Source organism: Micromys minutus (assembly GCF_963924665.1).
Source record: "Micromys minutus genome assembly, chromosome: 4".
Classification (NCBI taxonomy): domain Eukaryota; kingdom Metazoa; phylum Chordata; class Mammalia; order Rodentia; family Muridae; genus Micromys; species Micromys minutus.
The window spans coordinates 21,025,268-21,045,532 of record NC_137973.1 but is presented as its reverse complement, the minus strand read 5'-3'; the positions used below and the strand labels follow the sequence as shown (position 1 = coordinate 21,045,532).

At 46.6% G+C, this 20,265-nt stretch overlaps 1 protein-coding gene across 4 annotated transcripts in view; it reads left to right on the top strand.

The window, feature by feature from the left end:
* The window catches only part of TMEM131L (transmembrane 131 like), a 122,787-nt gene that overhangs the window by 42,181 nt on the left and 60,341 nt on the right, over positions 1 to 20,265 (top strand). The window lies entirely within an intron of this gene.

Sequence of the window (20,265 nt, the reverse complement as noted above, 5' to 3'; positions counted from 1 at the left end):
GAAGCAGAGGCCATAGAGGGCTGCTGCTTACTGGCTTGCTCTTTATGGCTTGCTTAGCCTGCTTTCTAATACAACTCAGAAATGCCTGCCAGGGGCAGCCACACTCCTAGTAGGCTGGGCCTTCCTACATGGGTCATTAGTCAAGAAAATGCCCGAACTTTCTCAGTTGAGAGTCCTTCTTCCCAAACCACTGTAGTATGTGCCAAGTTGACAGAAACCAGATGAAGGTGTTTGTTCTGTAAGTCTGATGACCCGAGGTCATCAGGTAACCCAGGTAAAGGTGGAAGGAGGGAACCGACTTCGTAAAGCTGTCCTGTGGGCCTGCATTCCGGAGGCCTCATGTGGAGATCTTTGGTCTGGCTAGGTGCACAGGTGAAGGAGAGGGGATTCGGACAGGGATGGGGAACCGCTTCCACCACTTCCGCCCATTGTTGCTGCCCTGCCACAGCCAGCGGGAGACTAATTAGCCAGCAAGTGGGGTGCAGGGGAGCTTCTGGCAGCGATTTTGGGAGAGCAGATCTCTTCCCCAAGCAGTAGTGAACGGCTCTTATGACAGAAACTCTCAGATGATGGAGTAATTCCTGCACATCTTTAATCCTTCTGATAGGCTTCTTATATACAGCTTTGGGATGGGTCAGGGTCTGACAACAGGTACTTCCTATTGGCTTGGCCTGAGAGCTTGGGAACCTCATCTACATATTTGGGGGGGTGGCTGGTCTGTCTTGAGTCTACCTGTCCTCGCCTGTGGAGGAAGGGCTTGGGGGGCTGTAGGGGACTGTAGCTATGTGAGAGGAGCTTGATCTCCTGGGAGATTAGGAATCCTCCTACTGTCCCTTAGGGTCCCTGGGGCCTTGACCTATCTCAACCAGGAATTAGGATGCCTTTCACAGCCTCACACTGTACACCACGGCACATGCGCACATACACACTGACACAGTGGGAGTGATGGTGATAACGCCAATGACGAAGGCCTTCTCCATTGTTCTTAAATTTGAAACAGCTTTCCGATTGCATTATCAATGTTGTTCTTCCATCAACCCAACATCTCTATAAAACCCTTTTCCATTCAGCGTTTAATGCTCTACACAGCTGCTGCCCGGAGTCTCACCAGCTCTCTCTTGGTGACTGTCCTCCCCTCCGCTCCTCTCAGGGGCAGTGGTTCTCAAACACTGGAGTGACTGAGATTGCACGTCTGACCCCGCTCCCAGCTGCTGGGCGCCGCCGGTGCGAACTGCGTTCTGTGGGAGGGCACACCCTGGTTCCCCTGCTCTCTGGGCTAAGGTACTTTCTGTGCCTCCCTGTCTGGCATCTTCACCCCGAGACTTTGACCTAGCCTTAGCTTCGGAATCTCACCTTGATTCAGAGAACTCCTTCCTATACTGTGTCAGACTGAGGTTACAAGGTGAGGACCACCCCCTCTTCCCCCCACCCCCCAAAAAGCTTACTACCTCCTGCTGAGGCTGCTGGGGCTTGTAGGGAGCTATCACCCTGACATGCATAGTATATAGTTGATAGTAGAGGCTGTGAAAACACGGGGAGTGGGGTCATGGATTTGGTGGCAGAAGTTAGGGTAACTACAGGTCATCATCAGGCTCTGGGCTCTTAAGAGAAAGCCAGTATTTAATATACTGTGCATTTTGATCTTTGTCCTTGGTGGTGGCAGGGCCCTAGACACTGTAGTGCTCAGCTGGCTGAGTGCAGTTATCTGCCTCTTACGGAAAGGTCACAGGTCCCTTTTCCCTCTTCCAAGTTACACCTGGACATAAAGAGCTTAGCCTAGGCGGTGGGGTTATTTTAGACAGTTCCTGACAGTGACAGCAGGACATTGCTCTCCCGCGGTAAAGAACCGAAAATGTTGCTGTGATTATGAGAACTCGCTGCCAGTTGTTTCTTCTCATCCTTTAAAAACCTAAATCAAAACCTGGCAGGGCCAGTTTAGTAAGTGATGTGGCCCACCCTTACAAGCCTCTTCACGTTAATGCCTGCCTCTTGTCAGGGCTTTTCTGAGTAGTTTCACAGCTTCTGTCCAGCGAGTCAGAATCTGGGAGCCTCTTTCCCAGTGTTTCTAGAACCATGAGTAGTACCTCATGGAAAGCAGTGGACTGGTCAGCCTTGTAATCTCAGGCTCTCGGCCCCAAGGTTGAGTGAGGCGTACTGGGGACCGGCTGTGGTCTCTGATCTCACAAGCCTTCGAAGGCCACTTTGCCTCTGATTTCTCTTCAGCTCCCTCTTTTTGAAGCTGTGTTTTCTTAGTTTTTGAGGGGCCTCTTTATTCCTGGCCCCGTTAGTTTGAGAGGAGCTGTTTCTCAAACACTAGAGTGATGAAAGACACAGTCCATCCAGTGCTGACCTGCGTCCACGGTGGAGAGCTGCAGACATTGATGGAGTTCTCAGCTGGGAATGAGATGCTGTGGCCTCCGCTTATGCTCCGGATCTTGGGGGGAGGCTTAGTAGTAAAATGGGGACCTGCTGAGGTGGAAGACAGATCGGAGCAGGGCTGCATGTGAGCTTCCAGCAGTTGGCATGACGGACCCTGTGGGACGCAAACGTGAGTTTGATGTTTGATGCGTCATTTTTCAGTTACTAGTAAAACTGTGTGGCATGTTTTAAGATAGACTTGAGCAGTCCGTAATGCCCGTAAGCCCTTTCACTGAAAAAGTAGGGCAGTCAACACCGCAAAAGTTAGTGATGGCTGAGAAATGTTGTTAAGCTTGAAAGACAGTAAAGAAGGAAAGTATTTACTTGTGAACTTGAGACCGCTGTCTCCCGTTTCCTCAGTGCTCTCCGGCACAGCCTTGTCATGCCGCTTCTTTGCCCGGTCCCGTCACCTGTGTCAATCTGAAGAGCTCCGTATTGCTAGCACACTTTCAGAGTCCCAGCCTCCAGTATGGCTGGACAATTAGACTTGGGGCAGGAAAGGGCCACTAGCAGTGGTGTCTTATCCAACTGTATATGTGGTGTGTCACAGCAGGCTGCAGATTTTTGCACTGTCCTGCAGAGTCTGGCTTAGGAAGGACAGACATTCAGTTGGCAGTCCAGAAGGTCCAGAGAACACTCACCAGCTGCTTCTTCTGGAATAATTTTTTAAATTATTTATTTTATGTTGCAGTAAGTATTAAAAAGATGGCTTAACCTTTTATCGCTGCCACCACCACCAACCCCCACTCCCACCCTCGAGGTCTCACTCCGAGGACACCGCTCTAGCGGGGAGCCGAGCACACACATTCGGTCCCCACACCACTTGGCACTCCAGGCTGCCTCTAAAACCTCAGGCATGGTTCACTCTACTACCCCGGGTGGATATGACCGCCCTGCCCTGGCGTGTTCTGTTCCTCCGCTGCCGGCACAAACATGACTTCAAATCCCAGTAGCTTTTCATGCAGGTTTATTTATTAAATCCACAATTCACAAACCCTCTGCACAATCAGCTTACATCCATCCAATGGACAAAGACACAAACTGTCCTTCTATATGAGTTAAAAGACCTATAAAATTCCTTAAAAATATTTATATCTACCTATCGCCAGTCAAGTCCACCTGGATGTAGATCCTCCTCTTCCTTGAGTTCCATCTTGAGATTCTCTCCTCCGTCTCCCTCCTGCCTCTACCTCCGCTCCTCATCCGTCTCTCTCCTGTCCAGCCATGTATCTCCAGCCCTTCTGGAATAATTTTATGTTTAATTTTGTCTTGGTTCTTGGGAGGAATGACACTGACCTCAGCGCCTGTGAACTTGGACTTTAATCTAGAAAATGGAAGTGTTCTTTTCCGCACAGAGCCACCCGTCCTCGCAGTGATAAAAGAGATGACTAGTTATATAGAATTTTCTGTTTAAGGAAATTGTACATGACATCCTTTTGAAATGTGGTAGGTGGGATGGAATTCTTGTGCAAAAGAAATGCAAGTAAACTTTCCACGTGAATCAGTGGATTATGTGGGTGTGCCCCTTTCGCTTTCAGGAACTTGAAGAGAAGTGTAACCCACTGTGTATGTTTCCACTTACTGAGAGCGAGTGTGTAAAGTGAGGGGACCTGTGTGGACCGCTGGCTTAGAAACAGACCTTGCGGTTGTGGAAGGGAGTGGGTTGAAAGACCTGAAAAACCAAAGAGGAAAGAGAACTGAGTCTGCAGTGGGAATTCCTAAGTCAAACACAAATATAAAACCAGATCTGAGCGATAGATAGTTCCTCCCGGGAGAAAACAAGCTGAGGGATGTCAGGGCAGCCACGTGAACATCTGCACTTGTGTCTCTGCCCTGAATTCTTGCATCATTTGCTCTTAACACCTCTCCTTCCCCGCTGCCCTTCCACGTAACCCCTTCCATGTAACCTGTGGGAGTCTCTCAGTGGCATGTGCCCACACTTTGCAATCGCTCTTGTGTGTTGTCTAAAGTAACACCTGATTTCATTCGAATTTCAAATCTAACTAATTCCCAGTTACTATTTATGTCAACAATCTAACAGTCTTGCTGTCTCACGCATTTTCCTTAGATCTTTGCTAACCCCTTGAGAAAACGTACTCTTTGTGGCCTAGAAACTCTGTTTTAATCTTGTATACATTTACTGCCCCCCACCCCAAATGTTGGTTGAGTGTTGACAGATCCTAATAATAAGATTTGTTTTTAACCTATTTGCAGTGTAGGAGAATGTTAGTTCTATCTGCTGAGCTGTTTTTGATAGGGGGAATGGCAGGAATTGGAAGGAGACAACTTTTTGGAAGTTGTCTTAAGTTTCTAAAGCACCAGACCCTCTGCATTCTGAGCTGAGTCGGAGATTGAGGAGATGCCAGGTACAGGGCTTAAGTGTGAGTTAGTGGTTTCTCCACAGCAAAGGGGAATCGAGGACAACCCAGAGGAAGTACTAGAAATAAGAGACTCCTTAAAAAGCACGTGGTAAGGGGTCTGCACTGTAGTTGAGTCTTGCTGCAAGCTGAAGCTGGATCCTTGTGAGCACGTAAAAGAAATTTAATAGTGTAGGTTCTGATTTATACAGGGTTCAGGGTAAACCTCTGAACCTAGTGCAGAGTGAACTTTAGTTGACTTTGGATGACTGACCCATGGAAGTAGCATGTCTTTGGATGAAAGTGAGGGCATGACCTCCTAGGTATGGTTGAAGAGAAAAAATTTTTCACTGTAGAGGGAGAGAGCAGCCAGAGGCATATGGAAGGGTCCAGATTGAACATGGCCAGCAAGATAGATCAGGCCATGAGAGAAAGGGTCAGAGACACAGAGGGAAAGAGAGGCCCAGGAGAGGTAGAAGAACCAAGAGAGTGTGTGGCCACATTAGCTGGGTTCTCTAGGAATCAGAAGCTGTGGGAAGGGAAGCAAAGCTGGGGGTAGGTGGGGTGGGGTGGGGAAGTTTAGGGTAGGGGGCAGGGTGAGAAGTGTTAAAAAGAGCCAGGACTCTGCCACAGGTACTGGTGATGCTGTGGGAGCCTGGCAACCACCACCCGCTTTGAAATGTTAAATGGGCACCACAGCCATCTGTGCAGTTTCTCTGGGACCTAACAGTGTTGGGATGACTGTCCCCAGCCTCTCTCCTGAGCCAGTTCCTTGTGACTCTGAGACTCTATCTTGGAAGCTCAGCATAGAATCCGTTTTTGTGACACTTGAGAGACCGACCTTGTACGCACTGAAATCTCTGGATTAAACCCCTTTGTGTTCCAGACAGCTAGCTTGTTTCATGTATGTTGCAGTGAATGCCCCCACGTCTCACTCCGAGGAAGCCGCTGTAGTGTGGGGCCCCCTCCACATGATTCCCTTCCCAGGCCGTTCACTTTGCCAGTTCTACTGCCTCTGTCTGGGGTGGAATTTCTGTCCCGGGTGGAACTTCCACCCTAGAGTCTTCCTTCCTCCACCACCCGTCACAAACATCACTTCAAAGCCCAGTAGCTTTTCAATTGGGTTTATATTAATTCTCAATTCACAAACCCTCTACACAATAAGATTACATCCAATAGACAAAGATGCAAAATGCCTTTCCATGTGAGATAAAAGACCTTTAGAATCCCTTAAAATACGGCCACCAGGATCCAGGTCTGCTTTCTCCAGCTCCATCTTGATTTCCCCCAATCTCTGCTCCTCTTCTGTCTTTCTACCTTTTTACCGCCTACATCCCCACTGTCCAATCATGTATCATCCTAACATAAATCTGCACATGTAGCCTCTCTGAGACTGGATGTTACAGTGAGAACGAGCTTCACTGGACACATCTTACTGAGCAGTGAGTGGATGGATGGTCGGTGGACTGGAGAGGCTGGATGCCTTGATGAATAGATTCATCATATCTCCCAGATGCACACACTCCTTACTCCAGCTTCCCTAATGGCCTTAGCGAAATTGCTTAATGAGAAACTGTTCCTCGGACACAGACTTCATCCCTGGAGCTTCTGATTTGGAGGAACTGACATTAGTTACCTTTCTGAGCAACGGGGTTCCTGAGAGTGCTGGTTGTGGAAGGAAAGCCCAGTTTGGGTTCATAGCTTTAGTAATTTCAGTCTGTGGTTTGAGCTCAGTAGCTTTCCTGTGGCAGAGGGACGCTGCTCACTAGAGAGTGGAAGATGTGGGCCTAGCTGCTCCCTTGAACAGTTCCCTCCCAGTGACACTTCCTAACAGTCTGCTTTGGACAACCAAGGAATTAATTCTTCCAGGAAACACTGGCCTCCTCAAAGCCTGTGAGCTAGCATCAAGTTTTCAGCATGATGGTTCACCTACCTCCCCAAAGCCCATTAGCCAGTATTAAGCTTTTAACACATGAGCCTTCATGGGGGGAGAATTCGTACCCCAAACAGGTTTCTCTGACTTTTCTGAGGGATGGCCAGAGTGGATGGGGTGGACAAAATAAGCCGGGGAGTATGGGGATTCTTTTCTCAGCGGGGAGTGAGTGTTTAGAGGCTGCATGTTTTTAGAGACTCCACTACAGACAATTCTCGGGTTAGAGTAGTTAATTCTCTCACCACTGACAGCAGGTTTCCATATTTCCAGTCTAGAGTGCACAGGACTTGTATTTCGTTATTCTTAGAGGAAGAACATATGTTACTGAATGCCGAAGGGAAATGGAATTGTCTGCAGTGAGAGTTAAAAATCTGACTGAAGGCTAGAGAGATGACTCTGGGTAAGGGCACTTGTCCTGCAAGCCTGACCACCCGAGTTTAGTCCCTGGAACCCATAAAAATTGGAAGGAGAGAAACAACTCCATAGAGCCACCTTTGACCACAACATACTGCGTGCCACCCCCTGTAACATACAATAATAAGTATTTATTGGTTTAAAAAAAATCCCATGTTTGTTGCACACTCATTACACGTGTTATTGTACAATTGTGCTATTTTATTCTGTAGGTTAATGTTAGCGGGTTTCCAGTGAAGCCAGAGTCACTGAGCCGTGTGCGTTTGCTGAGCTCTGGAGGCTGGATAGCTGCAGGTGCCAGGCCCTGGTTCGAGCCCTGGGTCTGGGTCTGCCCTTTGCTTTCCCCTTCTCCTTTCTGCCTCTGACCTCATGCTCTCTGCTGGCCTTTCAAAGCTGCACGCTGGCGGATGATAGGACTTCATCTGTGTTCGGTTTTAGTTGTGCCATGATTGGAACTGCCGAGCCCTTCCTGATGGAGGCCTTGTAGCAGCAGGGGTTGGATGCCAAATGGGTCCCCACTGAAGGCTGTGCTCTGCAGCTGCCAGGCGCGGGAGATTAAGCAGGGTGGTTTTGCCCTGGGATAATAGGCAGGAAATAACTGCAGCTCACAGTACTGCATAATCACGAGAGAAGGGCGCTAATGACACACATCTGCATATGACATTTTCATTATGTACTAGAGGGCCCGAGTGTGCCTATGCACACACACATGCAAGTCTGTAGGTCTGGGCTGGGTGCATGTGGGAGGAGTTGCATCTGCCAGAAGGGCTGTTCTTTTTCACAGCAGAGAGAGTGGTTGAATTGGGGGCTGATATACACACACTTTTAGCTCTCTTCTTTTATCTTAACTTATCTTTATCTTATTGAGACAATTCACATGCCAAGTGCAGTGCTGTCAGTGGTTTGATTTTAAGCATATTTTTAGGGTTGTATAGGAACTATTATAGTCTATTTAGATTTTTGCCCTTCCTAAAAGAAGCGTGTGTGTGTGTGTGTGTGTGTGTGTGTGTGTGTGTGTGTGTGTGTGTGTGTGAAGTGTGGTGGAACCTAGGCCATGCACACACTAGGTAAGTGCTTTTCCACAGAGCTACATTACAACCTCAATCTTGATAGTTTGAAAAAACTGAATAAGAAATATCAGTTGCCTGTTACTAATTTTTAAAAAATCTTTGCACATTTTCATAAATTAAGGTTGAAATTGGGAAATACTTTTTAATGTTGTTTTGCTACTGATATGTTAGGATGAGACCATTTCATACTAGATAATGAAAAAAAAATATTTTGAGGCTTGAACTGTGATTTTTATAAGCCCATGGCGCCAGTTGGAACAGCTTTCTTTTATTAAGCTAACATTGCTTACTGAGAGACTGTTCTGAATGCCAAGGGCCAGCAAAATAGACCCACATCCCTGTCTGGGTGAATCTTTGCAGCAGTGATCCTGTGCAGACTCACTGAACCTCATGGATGCTGGAGGAGAGGTTGGGACTGGGAAAGTCAAAGACAGAAAGACAGGAGTGTGGAGTATGGGCCACACCTGAGCTTGTAAGCAGGGAATCTTTCCAAAGACTTAAAGAGGGAAGACATTTGCCAAGAGATTATCTGAGAGAAGGTTGCTTGGGAGAGAGACAGCAGTAGCAAAAGCCACAGGGCTGGACCTTCTGTAGATCACACACACACACACACACACACACACACACACACACACACACACACACACACACACACATACACACACACTGTATAGAGCAGACTGTGGGCCAAGGAGATGAGGGAATTGAGCTGGGTAAGGTCCCGGGGACTGTGGTATGGGCTTTATTCATGTAAGGCCCTGAAGGGCAGGAGTTATCTTAAAGATAGAAAATGCAGAACCATTTCTGAAGTGGGTTGTGAAGACAGTATTTTCACAGTCGACCATGTTCCATAGGAAAGCAGCAGCCAGTCAGTACAAGGGCTGCAGGAAAAGAGCAATATTGTTAGATTTAGAGGACCTGAAAATTGAGTCCATGCAAAGGAATAATTACAGGCTCTATTTAGGAAGTTAATACTCATCAGTTGCCCCCAGTTTTCAAAAACATGCCATTCTGAATATTTTTAAAGCAGTAGTTTTTTTTTTTTTTTTTTTGTTTCTTTTAAAGATTTGTTTATTTATTTAAGTACACTGTAGCTGTCTCCAGACACACCAGAAGAGGGCATCAGATCTCATTACAGATGGTTGTGATCCACCATGTGGTTGCTGGGAATTGAACTCAGGACCTCTGGAAGAGCACTCAGAGCTCTTAACCCCTGAGCCATCTCTCTCCAGCCCTGAATATTTTAAAATTCTGGACACAGAAGTGTTTCATAGTTTTTAGGAAATCTGAGGAAGGGGAAATGTTACTAATGCTTCACACATTCCAGCATTGCTGAGAATATTCTGTCAACTGCTCTCTCATTTTCCCTCCATGTTTTTTTAATTGTAATTAAGTTGTACACAACAGTTTTTCCGCTTCTTCTCAGTAGCTCCTCCCCCTCTCCACTGTTAGTTCCTATTGTAATCTGCCTTGCTGGAGAGCTCCACTTGGGAATTGATGGCTGTTGACTGAGCATTGTGGGGATCAAATCACATCCTGCTGTCTGCTCTATTCCTCCAGCTGCCTGGTTGCCTTTGTGAATCTGCACAGGATGCTTGCTGCCTGCCTTTGTCTAGGGGTGGAGAAGGCTGGAGGGAGAGAGGAAGTGGTTAGAGGATGGGGTGGGCTAAAAAGGAGACCCTGGAGAAGGATGGGGGCTGACCTGGGATGAGAGGGAAGCAGGCCCAGAAGAGGCCTGAGCTCATAGGTCTTGGCTCCTAGGCCTCAGGGACTGGCAGGGCCATTCTTTCTTTTACAACTTCTTCAGCAATTACACTTCAGCCCTCAAGGGTTTGAAAGAAAAATTACAATTTAAAAGGGAGACTCTGGGCACATGATTTGCATATGAGTGGCATCTGTATAATTAAGAACAATTAAATTCCCCAGCTGAATTGAAAGGGAGGCCCCAGCTACTTTTACTGGGTCCCTGTGGAGTACACAGCCTGTGGTTGACAGTTCCCTGGAACTCAGTTGGCAGAATATTGCCATCTCCCCTGACTCTGCTTCTAATACATGGAATTGTAGAGCAGACTCCGTAGCTCTCCCTGATTTGTCCATCTCTTCTTCTCCTTTCTGTCTTCCCTTTATTCCAGGGGGCGGGGTACACTCCACATGACCACTGGCAGGGCTCCTAACAGGCATCTTTTATTCCATTTGTCTTTGATTTGATAGGTCTTACTTTACTAATAGAGGATACCGAAGGCTGGTCACAAGACTCATAGTCTCTGCACACATTTCTAATTAGCCCCATGTTCTCTGCCTGGAACCCACTAATACTGATAGCCCTGAGAATTTGGTGCTTTCTTTTTCCCATTGTGATATGTCTCGTCGACACCTTCCTCCCATTATTGCCAAGGAAGCGAGGCAGTTTCTAGGTTATCCCTCCTCTGGTTCTACTTTGTAGGATCCCTCAAGCAGAACAGGCATGCAAGTGCTTCCCACTGCTGCCCCAGGTGAAGGAAGTACTGTGTGCCAGTAAGCACGGTTAAGTTCCTTGAGAAGTAGATTCCTCTGGGCTCTTACTGATGAGGCTGTCTTGGTTGCTTTTTATCACTGAGAAGACAACTTACAGAAGATAGACTTTACTGGGGTTTCAGTTTTAAAGGATGACTCATGGCCGTCACACCAAGATGTCTGACAGTGGGCAGACAGGCATGGCGTGGAACAGTGCCTGCTTACATATACTTCACTTGTGCGAGCACGTGGGGGGATGCGGGGAGGGGGGTCCACACTAACTGGGCCCACCTCAAGCCCTTACCCCTAATGGCACACCTCCCCCAACAATGTCATTCTCAAACAGCTCCATTATCTGGTACCCAAACATTCAAATAAACAAGCCTGTGGGGGCCAGTCACATTCAAACGCCACAAGGCTTCCTTTTAGGACTTGTTTCTGGAAAGCCAGATGGGGACATCACTCATGTGTTCCTTTCGCCGCCGCTTCTGTCTCTGGTGTAGCATGGCAGTCAGGAGTGGCACTCTATCTTTGATTCCCTAAAGTGTCTCAGAGGTTCTCACACTTCTGTGTGGCTGGTAATGAGGCAGAACACTGATTCTCAACCAGCCATATGCAGGCATTTGTCATTGACAACAGCGTTTGGCTGCAGCTATTCAGGGCCGCAGTTACAGTCAGTGGGCCTTTCCCTCTTTAGACATTTGGTTTACTGGCAGGTTTGGGTTCTGTTTGTGCTACTGTTCAGAGCTTGGACAGGTGGCAGGCAGTTGCTGTGGCATTTGCATAGGACCAGCGCCTCTGTGTAGTGGCTGCTGGCAGTTTCTTTCATTAGAAAAGGGCGAGAAATGGCCTCAGTTCCAATGAATGGTTTAGTCACATCTCCCTTGAGAGATGGAGAACCTTGCAATGGCTGCTGCAGGTCTCTAGGGTCCCCACTGTACTGTGGTCCCCGTCATTGCAGAGTTGGAAGAGGGCATAGAGAAGACGCCACAGCATTCCTTGAGGCTTCTAGGCTTCCAGCCTGTTTGCTAGAACTGAAATCACTGCTACACCCACATTCAGAGGAGCTAAGACCCCATTATGAGGCAGAAGAAGGGCCTAGGTGGCCTTGGGAGCCCAGAAAACAATGTTACAGATCCTGACTTAGAAACAGAAACAGTCACTATTGTGTGGTCACAAGAACATTGCTTTGACATAACACCTTTGTGAATTAACCCCCTGTCCCCTCCCCTCTGTCTTGTATTAAGGAATAATTCTGGGCATGCTCCAGACCCTATTCTGTATTTTTACTTTTATATGAGAGAAAATTGCTGTTAAGCCATTTTGTCAGTAGGATTAGTGCATAGAAGTGACCTTGGTGGTGACTCATTTGCTGTGGCCAAGTGTGTGATAGGTGCTCAGTGGGCAGCTCTAAAGAGCTGTGCAGAGACTTCTGCTTCATTCCTATTTATCATTTATTTATTTGTTGGTTCTGGGATTCAATCACAGGGCCTGTGTACTCTAGCCACATGTGAAACCACACCCCTTCATTAGTGTTTAAAACATTGCTTTCAGAAGGTAGTGTATATGTATATTCTTCTGTAGAGAGGTGTTGAACTGTTTGAATGACACCATATTGTGCAAATATTTATAGAATAAAAATAGGCCCCGGCAGAGTTAGACGTTGAGCCACATGCTTGTATTGTGTGAGATTCTCATAATTGCTGTAAAGCCATGAGGCTGTTTCATTCACTGACCAAATGGATCATAAGGTCCACCCGTTACAAAACTTAGAAAAGTTCACTGGCAATGTTACTAACATTGTGTATATTTGTCTAAACATCATTTTGATAATTTTCTCATGTTGGGTAAATGCCTAATACAAGTAGGTGGAAGAAGTGAATGTCAAGAGCTTGCTATTCGTGTATTATTATAAAAATAAACCCAACTATCAGATTGATTTAAGAACTTTTAGATAATCTTTTAAAGAGGCAGGCTTACAGTTGGCCTTTGATCACTGTGATAAATGCCCATAATAACCAGCCTATAGGAGAGAAGGTTTATTACTTACACTTGTGCAGTTTTGAAGGTTTCATTCCAGGGTGGGGTCTGTGGGAAGTGACAGTTACAGAATCTTCCACCTCTGGCCATTCTTCCTAAGATGGGCCAGGAAGAGAGAGAGAAAGGAGGAGCTGTGGGTCCCATGTCTTCTTCAGGGCCATGCCTTCAGTGTCCTAAGTCCTACTACTTGCCCCTTTAAAGTCCTGCCAGTTCCCAGTAGAGCTGCAGGCTGAAGACTATGCCTTTAACACAGGGGCCTTTGGAGGACTTAGCCAAACCATAGCATGCACCTTTAAGGGACTGTAAACACTTGTATATCTAAGGACACTTTGGGAACTGAGTATGGCCACTCTCATTCCATGTATGCACTGCTTGTCTCTACTCATGGAAGAAAAAACCTATTCTTGGTCCCACAGTTTTGTTTGCTCTGTGAATTTCTTCATTGTCTCTCTTGCCATGTGTAAGGTTACCGCTGCAGACTCTGTGCTATCCCAGAACTAGAATAAAAGACAAAATGGACTTTGTACTTTGTACATTATGAAATCATATTCGAATTATTTCAACATGATAGTATGATTTACCTCTAGAGTCTAGGAAAGATGGCAGTCTTTAAAACAAAAAGGAGTTGCACCTGAATTTAAGAGAGGAGAAAGTTGGAGCAGGACCCAGGGGAATGAGCACATAATTGCTGCCCTATCGTTTGACAGGCTTTTACAGCCCATGTGGCTCCTGGAGTTCTATACAGCAAGCAGAATGTGCTGTGACTAATGTGTGAATCTGAGGACATGTTTTGAAGTTTGTTGAATTGGAAATCCAGTGCTTTTTGAAAATACAGTTCTCGTGGTGGGGCTGTAGGACAAGAGACTTATTTGGTGTGAAAGAGTGAAATCCCTAGAGACACCTCAGAACCACTTGCTTATAGAATTAAAGGAAGGCTACAGGAGTGGGGTTGTCCAGATGGCTCCCCTGAGGGCACATAGGCAAACCACTCAGCAGGGTGAGAAAACTTAAGTTCACTGCCATCTTGCACTCCACCTGGAGGTTTTGGCAGCTGTCCCTCCAAGAGCTGGTTCTGGTACAGATAGAATGTCCAGCCAGGAGCTTCACAGAAGAGTCTAGGCCTCGGATACACACACACAGGCTCGGGAAGTGAATCAGCTAAACAAGAACATCAACAACAAAAGTAGTGCTGTCTATTTAAGCAGAAGGAAATGTATTGAAGAGTCGGCAGCAGGCAGGATCTGTAGAAAGAATTAGGAATAGGCCTGGGGAGCACAAGCTGGGGAGGACTCTGGTAGCTACAGTGACAGCCAGAACCTGCTGGGGACCTTCCTCCTCATAGCTTCAGAGCCTGATGCCCTGCCTCAGGTGAGTCAATCTGGTCACATTTGGTCACGTGACAGTATTCGAGCTGCTAGTGGAGCTAGGGGAACTGGTGTGAGGCGAGTTCTGAGTTCAGAAGCTGTAGAGTAGAAAATCTACAAATGTTGTCAGGAAGACACGGAATAGCCACCAAATGTCTTTGCCATGAATCAACAAAGTCTTAAGAGATGGTAGGTAGACTTCACAAAGCCTTCATATTTTTAAATAGCCCCAGCGAAATAGCTACCCTCCATGCTCTTAGAATCTACTTTCGATAACTCTATTTTGTATGTTCCATCTCGGCTGTCCTTAACCCAGTTGCGCTCTCTGGGCCATGTCCTCCCTCCCTCCCTCCCTCCCTCCCTCCCTCCCTCCCTCCCTCCCTGCCTCCCTCTCTCTCTCTCTCTCTCTCTCTCTCTCTCTCTCTCTCTCTCTCTCTCTCTTTCTCTTTCAGCCTGCAAAACCTCAATCCCTCCCCTGTCTCTTTCACCCTGCTATTGGTTCTTTAATTACAATTATATCCCCACCCCCACACATGCGGGGGGCTATGTGCAGACTCTTGGTCTTCCCCACACTTAGCATTACAATAGACAGTAAAAGACGCAGCCTCAACCAGGAAGAGCCTCTTTCAGTCTTGTACAGAGATGCACAGAGAAGAGCTTGAGGGGATAGACTGTGCAGCTGTTATGGAAGGACAGAATACAGGAACAGTTTCCTAGAAACCAGGAAGGGCTTCTCCAGAGGTGGCAGCCAGCAGAGAGATTAAGGTAGCTCAGCCCTTGACTTCACAGCTTGTGGGTCATTGATACCCTTAGCAGAAGAGTGGGAGCGATCTCGAGGAGGGGCAGGCCATGGAGCCAGGGGTTCCCAGTGTACATTCACATCTCTTCCCTGAAGAGGAGGGCTTTGGCACAGCTTTGAAGCCCTCCAGTCATTGTGGAGTTTGTGCTATTTAACTTCCGGTTACTGTAGAAAAAACTACCTGAGGTAATCAACACTTAAAGAAGCTTCTGTTGGCTAGCGATGGTAGTATGGGTCCTGCCAATGTCCAGGTGGGGTAAGTACTTGTGTGTCTCTGCCTTCAAGGACGTAGTCTCAGTGACTAAAAACCTGCTAAGCTTTACTTAAAGATTGCACCAGTGACCTTTCACAAGCACCACTCTGTGGATGGAGACTTTTAACAGATGGGCATTTGCAACCTTGATGATCCTCACAGTAGCAGATAACAAGTTTTCACACTTCCAGCTTTCTTACAGTTACATGTGCTAAAGTTCTGGGCTAGCATCTCGGACCTCAGCCGGGTTAAGTGCATAGCGGTTGTCATCGTTTCTTAACATGTAGACTATGAGAGGGAAGAGGGTTTGGAGAAACAAGGAAGGTCAGAGGGCTTGAGTGACTAGGGCATAGGGCTCTTCATATGTATGTGTAGAGAGAAGAGGGGGAGCAGTGATGAAAACCCCAGGATCCATCCAGACAGAGTAGCTGACTGGTGGATTAGACTTTGCAGGAGGAATTCTCTCTGGGAGTTACAGATGTGAAGATTTTCACCAGCGATTTTGGAGACTTTAGTGGAGGGCATTTGTCCTTGCCTTAGGAAGGCCTGGGCATCATTACATCGGGGCTGTATCCCACAGACCCAGGTTGCACCCTCAGAGCCTTTTATTCTTTGGTGTTCTGTCTCTGTGTATTAGTGCTTCGACCTTAAAACCCGAAGCTTTTTACAGTTAAAAAAAATAAAAACCAAGAAATCGTGTTCTGTTAAAAGACCTTTATCCCCACTGTGAGATTTGTGTGTGTGTGTGTGTGTGTGTGTGTGTGTGGAGGGGAAACAGTGATTTCAGGCACTGTAGTTAAGCTGTGTCTTCTGGATAACAGAATCTAGACGTGCACATTGTTTTCTCGAGGAATGATGTGCTCCCCTTTGATGCTGGGCTTTGTGAAATGAGTATGCACCATTTCTCTTCCTCCTCTTTGTTCTTATTCGTTGGCCCAAGTCTTTTGTCTTTTGTCTTTTTTTTTTTTTTTTTTTTTTTGAATTTTGTGCTTTCTAGGTTTTGGCAACGTTTATTAAAAGGCAGCAACTTGGTAGGGCTTTGATGGGAACAGGGTACTGAGGGACATGGAGAACAGTCAGGTGCGGTCCTGGCCCTCCGGTGAGTGGTCCCTGTCCCAGTCAGTTGTCTTAGAAGCAGTGCTTGCATCTCCGGATGCTTTCGTGGCCTGATGTTCGGGAGCCCGGGTGAGCGCCCCCCGGTGGCTCAGCGTAGCCTCTCCTCTGAACCACAGGCTCTGCTGTGACCAGCTTCCCTCCCAGTCACCCCTCTCCACTCCCACACTTTTCTAGGCTTTTAGGTCTTTCTTGACAGTCAGCGCTTCTGAATGTGCTTCTGTCTAGCGCCCGGCTGTGTGAGGTACCTGTTCACCCGGTCCAGTTCATACAGACCCGTTCTCAGAAGCCTTCGCTGGAGCTGGGACTCAGTTCCAGCCTGGCATACATGGGGGCAGGGTTCCAGCATGGTTTTTGCTGTTTCTTCGTTTTGTTTTCCAGAAAGGTGCTCATTTTCAGTAGGAGAGCCTCATAGTTTACCTTTTAGCATACACACACATCCTGGGTTGTGGCCTGAGGAGGCATGCTTCCTGACCCAGTGCTACCAGGGTTGGGGCCACACTCACTGGCCTAGCCCTTCACTCTAGCAAGAAGGAGCATTGTCTTTGATCAGCTGACATGTCACCCAAACAACGAGACAGCTGGCCACAGTTAACTCATTTTCATCTACGTTGCAGGGCTGTTGTTTTTAAAGGGTATGTGTGACATCGGCACCTAGGCTGACTTTTTCTAGGAGTAAGGAATCCAGGTATTCATTCACACAGTTCTGAGAATGTCAGCTGTACCCAGCACATTCTGCAGAATAGGGAACTGAGCCGCACACTGTGGGCCTCCTTTCCAAACTTTTAGTTTAACTTTGTTTTATTTGGCTTTATTGTATATGTACAGAAAAAATGTGGCTAAAGTTTAGGAAAAGGAGAAAGACAAGAATTTGGATCATTTAGACAGAGATAGGCCTTTTTTTTTTTTTTAAAGTATGGGGTGCCTTGACTTGGGGCATTTAGACAAAGATGGACCTTTAAAAAGTATGAGGTAACTTCTTTTGGGTCATTTAGACTGAGATAGAACTTAAAAAGTGGGATGGCTTAATTTGGGTCATTTAGAATGAGATAGACCTTAAAATATTGTGGGATGCCTTGATTTTTGGGTCATTTAAACAGGGATAGACCTGTAAAAAGTGTGGGATGGCTTGATCTGGGTCATTTAGAATGAGATAGACCTTAAAATATTGTGGGATGCTTTGCAGCTGTGTCTGACTGCTGAGGTTTCCTGAGAAGGTGGGCATCTTTAAAATAATGACTTAGAGTAAGCACCAGGGGTGTGAAGCAGAAGAAAAGCATGCTGTTAGCCTGCACACCGTTCTGAGTTCATTCTCAGCTCCCTTCATCCAGTAAGGACTGAGAAACAGGGGTACATCGATAAGCGCTCATGTCTCCTTGGGCTTTACATCCTCCCCCTCCCCCGTGTTTTCCATCACTACCCCTGTCCCAGAATCGCCGAACAGCTCTTGTGTTGTTCCCTTGTAATAAAAAGTGTATCTTACAGATACAGGGTAGGACTTTAAAAACATAGCATAAATAAATAGTTGACGTTTATGGGCTGCATTTGTTTACCTTGCACCAGCTAGGGCTCTCCTATGGGAAAAGAAGGCCGCGTGACGGTTGGCATTCCCCCATAATGGGTTGTGTTATTAAGGGTGAAAGTTGCAACAGCGGGGGCGAGAAGGTAGCTCATTGTTCATTTACCACAGCCTCTCAGGCTTATTTCATTGAAGGTTTTAGTTTGGAAATGACTTTGGCACTTCAACCACAATATTAAGTTCTTAGCACTGATAATCTGAGGATAGATTGTAACTAAGTTATGGCCGCCAGCTACTTACCCAGTGTTGGAAAGCCAGCCACCTTTTTTCCTCACTCACATTTCTGACACGGGCTGCAGGCAGGGTTCCCACAACCCTCTAGGTTTTTGACCATGGAAACATCTGCTCAGTCTTATTATAAATGGTGTGACAGAGGACCCCATGAATCAAGGCAGAGGGATTCAAGATCGCTGCGGTCCTTCCATGTTTTCAGCTGTGGGGTCTCTATGGAGACTTGGGTGCATAGGCACAGCTGCTGAGAGGCTGGGCAAGGAATCCAGTAAGGCACGTAGAGCCTCTACAACCTTCTCTGTGCTGCCTGCAGGACCCCTTGGGATGAAGAAGATCTTTTGACCTAAATACAGGTCAGAGACTGTCTTAAAACAAAAGGTTGGGAAGGTTTGGTGTCTAAGACTTACTGTGAAGAAGTTAAATTGTAATTTCTGGGGTTTACCTTGGGGAGGGAGGGAGCGAACTGTTAATCCTCGGCCCTTCTGTGCGAGAGCATGTGTGTGAAGACTCTCCAGATCTATACCGTCTCTTATGGGCTTTTACCTCTCAGAGCCGCTATTTTAACTTACTTAATGTTAAGCTTCCAAATGCCTTGATATGCTTTCCAAATTTTTAAGGCAAGTGACATAAAATCTACTAACAAGGAACAAGAATCATTTCTGTGACTTCGGGCTGTGTGTGAAAAATCACTGATGGGATTTTGTTTTTCGGTTTAAAGTTAGAGAAAGTTGGGATATTTCTACTGTATTACTTTTAAGTTGATCCTCAGATGCCTGGTTTTTTGAGCACATTAAGTTTCTGATTGTGGGAGTGAAAATCTGTTATGTGGAGATGGTCTAGGCCTGTGTCATTTGTTCTGTTGTAGACAGTTACTATTACTGTGTTGGGGTCTCAGTCCAGAGGCCAGTGTGGCCTCTCCATTTGTCTCCTTCCCTTCTCACTAGATGAATCTCATCTTTGTAATGTGATCCTATGGTTATTACATAAATCATGGGCAGGCATGAGGCAAAGGCCGGCCATCTTACTTTATCTCTACAACAACTGTAAGCTAAGTACTGCTGTCCCTGCATATTTCTTTTAGACGATGAAGCAGACACTAGCAACCTAAGCTACTGCCTGGCTCAGACCAGGAAAGCCATGGTCATGGGTGTAGAAGCAGGCTTGTCAGACCTCTGCAGCTCAGGCTGTCTAACAGGCTAGGCTTAGTTGGTTCCCGGATAGTTTTCTCCCTTCCAGCAGCCACAGGCCTGAGTTGCAGATTTGCCTCTGTGTTTTGTGACCTTGTAAGGTGAGGGAATCCTCTCAGCCTCGTCTGCCCACTGAGAAACCATGTGCGAACTCCAGTGTCCAACTCGAGACTCTGGCACGGGACAGGAAAGAGCTGCTCTTAGCTGCCGCCGCACATTATTAATTCAGCACATTTCTGTGGCCTCTAAGACTGCTTGGGGTTCTCCTGGAATGCTGAGTCCTGGCCAGCGTGGTGTCAAGTGGGTGCCCATGGTGCACCTCTGAGGTTCTCACTTCTGTTCTGGAGGAAGCTAGTGGTCTTACAAGCAAGTCGAAGCCTTAGCGCTGGCTCTGGGGTCTAAAGGAGTCCAGTCTATTGGGTGGAAAAGTTGAAGAGACCAAAGTGTCACTTTGATTATTAACACAGCTGATGTTGGAGATAGGGTGAAACTTGGGTAGCTCTGACCAGACATTGTTTGGAGGAAGAGAGTTGGATTGCAGCTGGAATGTTGATCGAAGGCCGTGGGATGGGTCTGGTTCCCCCACCCTCCCATAGACTGTGACTTCAGGGACAGTCAAACCTCTGGGAAAGGACTTCGAAAGGTCATATAACTTTGTAGTTGGCAGACCTAAAGTCCAGATGACAAAAGCGGGACCAGCTTCCTGAGGGCTTTGTAGGAAACAAACAGTAAGGTTCTGTTCTGGAGAGCTATTCTGAATCCCTAAATAAAGCATGCTCACTTAAGGAACTTCTCTTGGTAAACATCTTTGTGCTGTGTGACTTTCAAATTGTCATACCTCTGTCAATCCACCTAAATGTTTATGCATCTTGTTATAGCTTTATTATATTTTCATTTACATGTGTTTGATTTGTTTTTCTACTGAACTGATTGATCTATGGCCACTGACGTTTTTTAAAAGTTTATTTGGTTTTACGTGTATTATTGTTTTACTTGTTCGTATGCATTTATGTA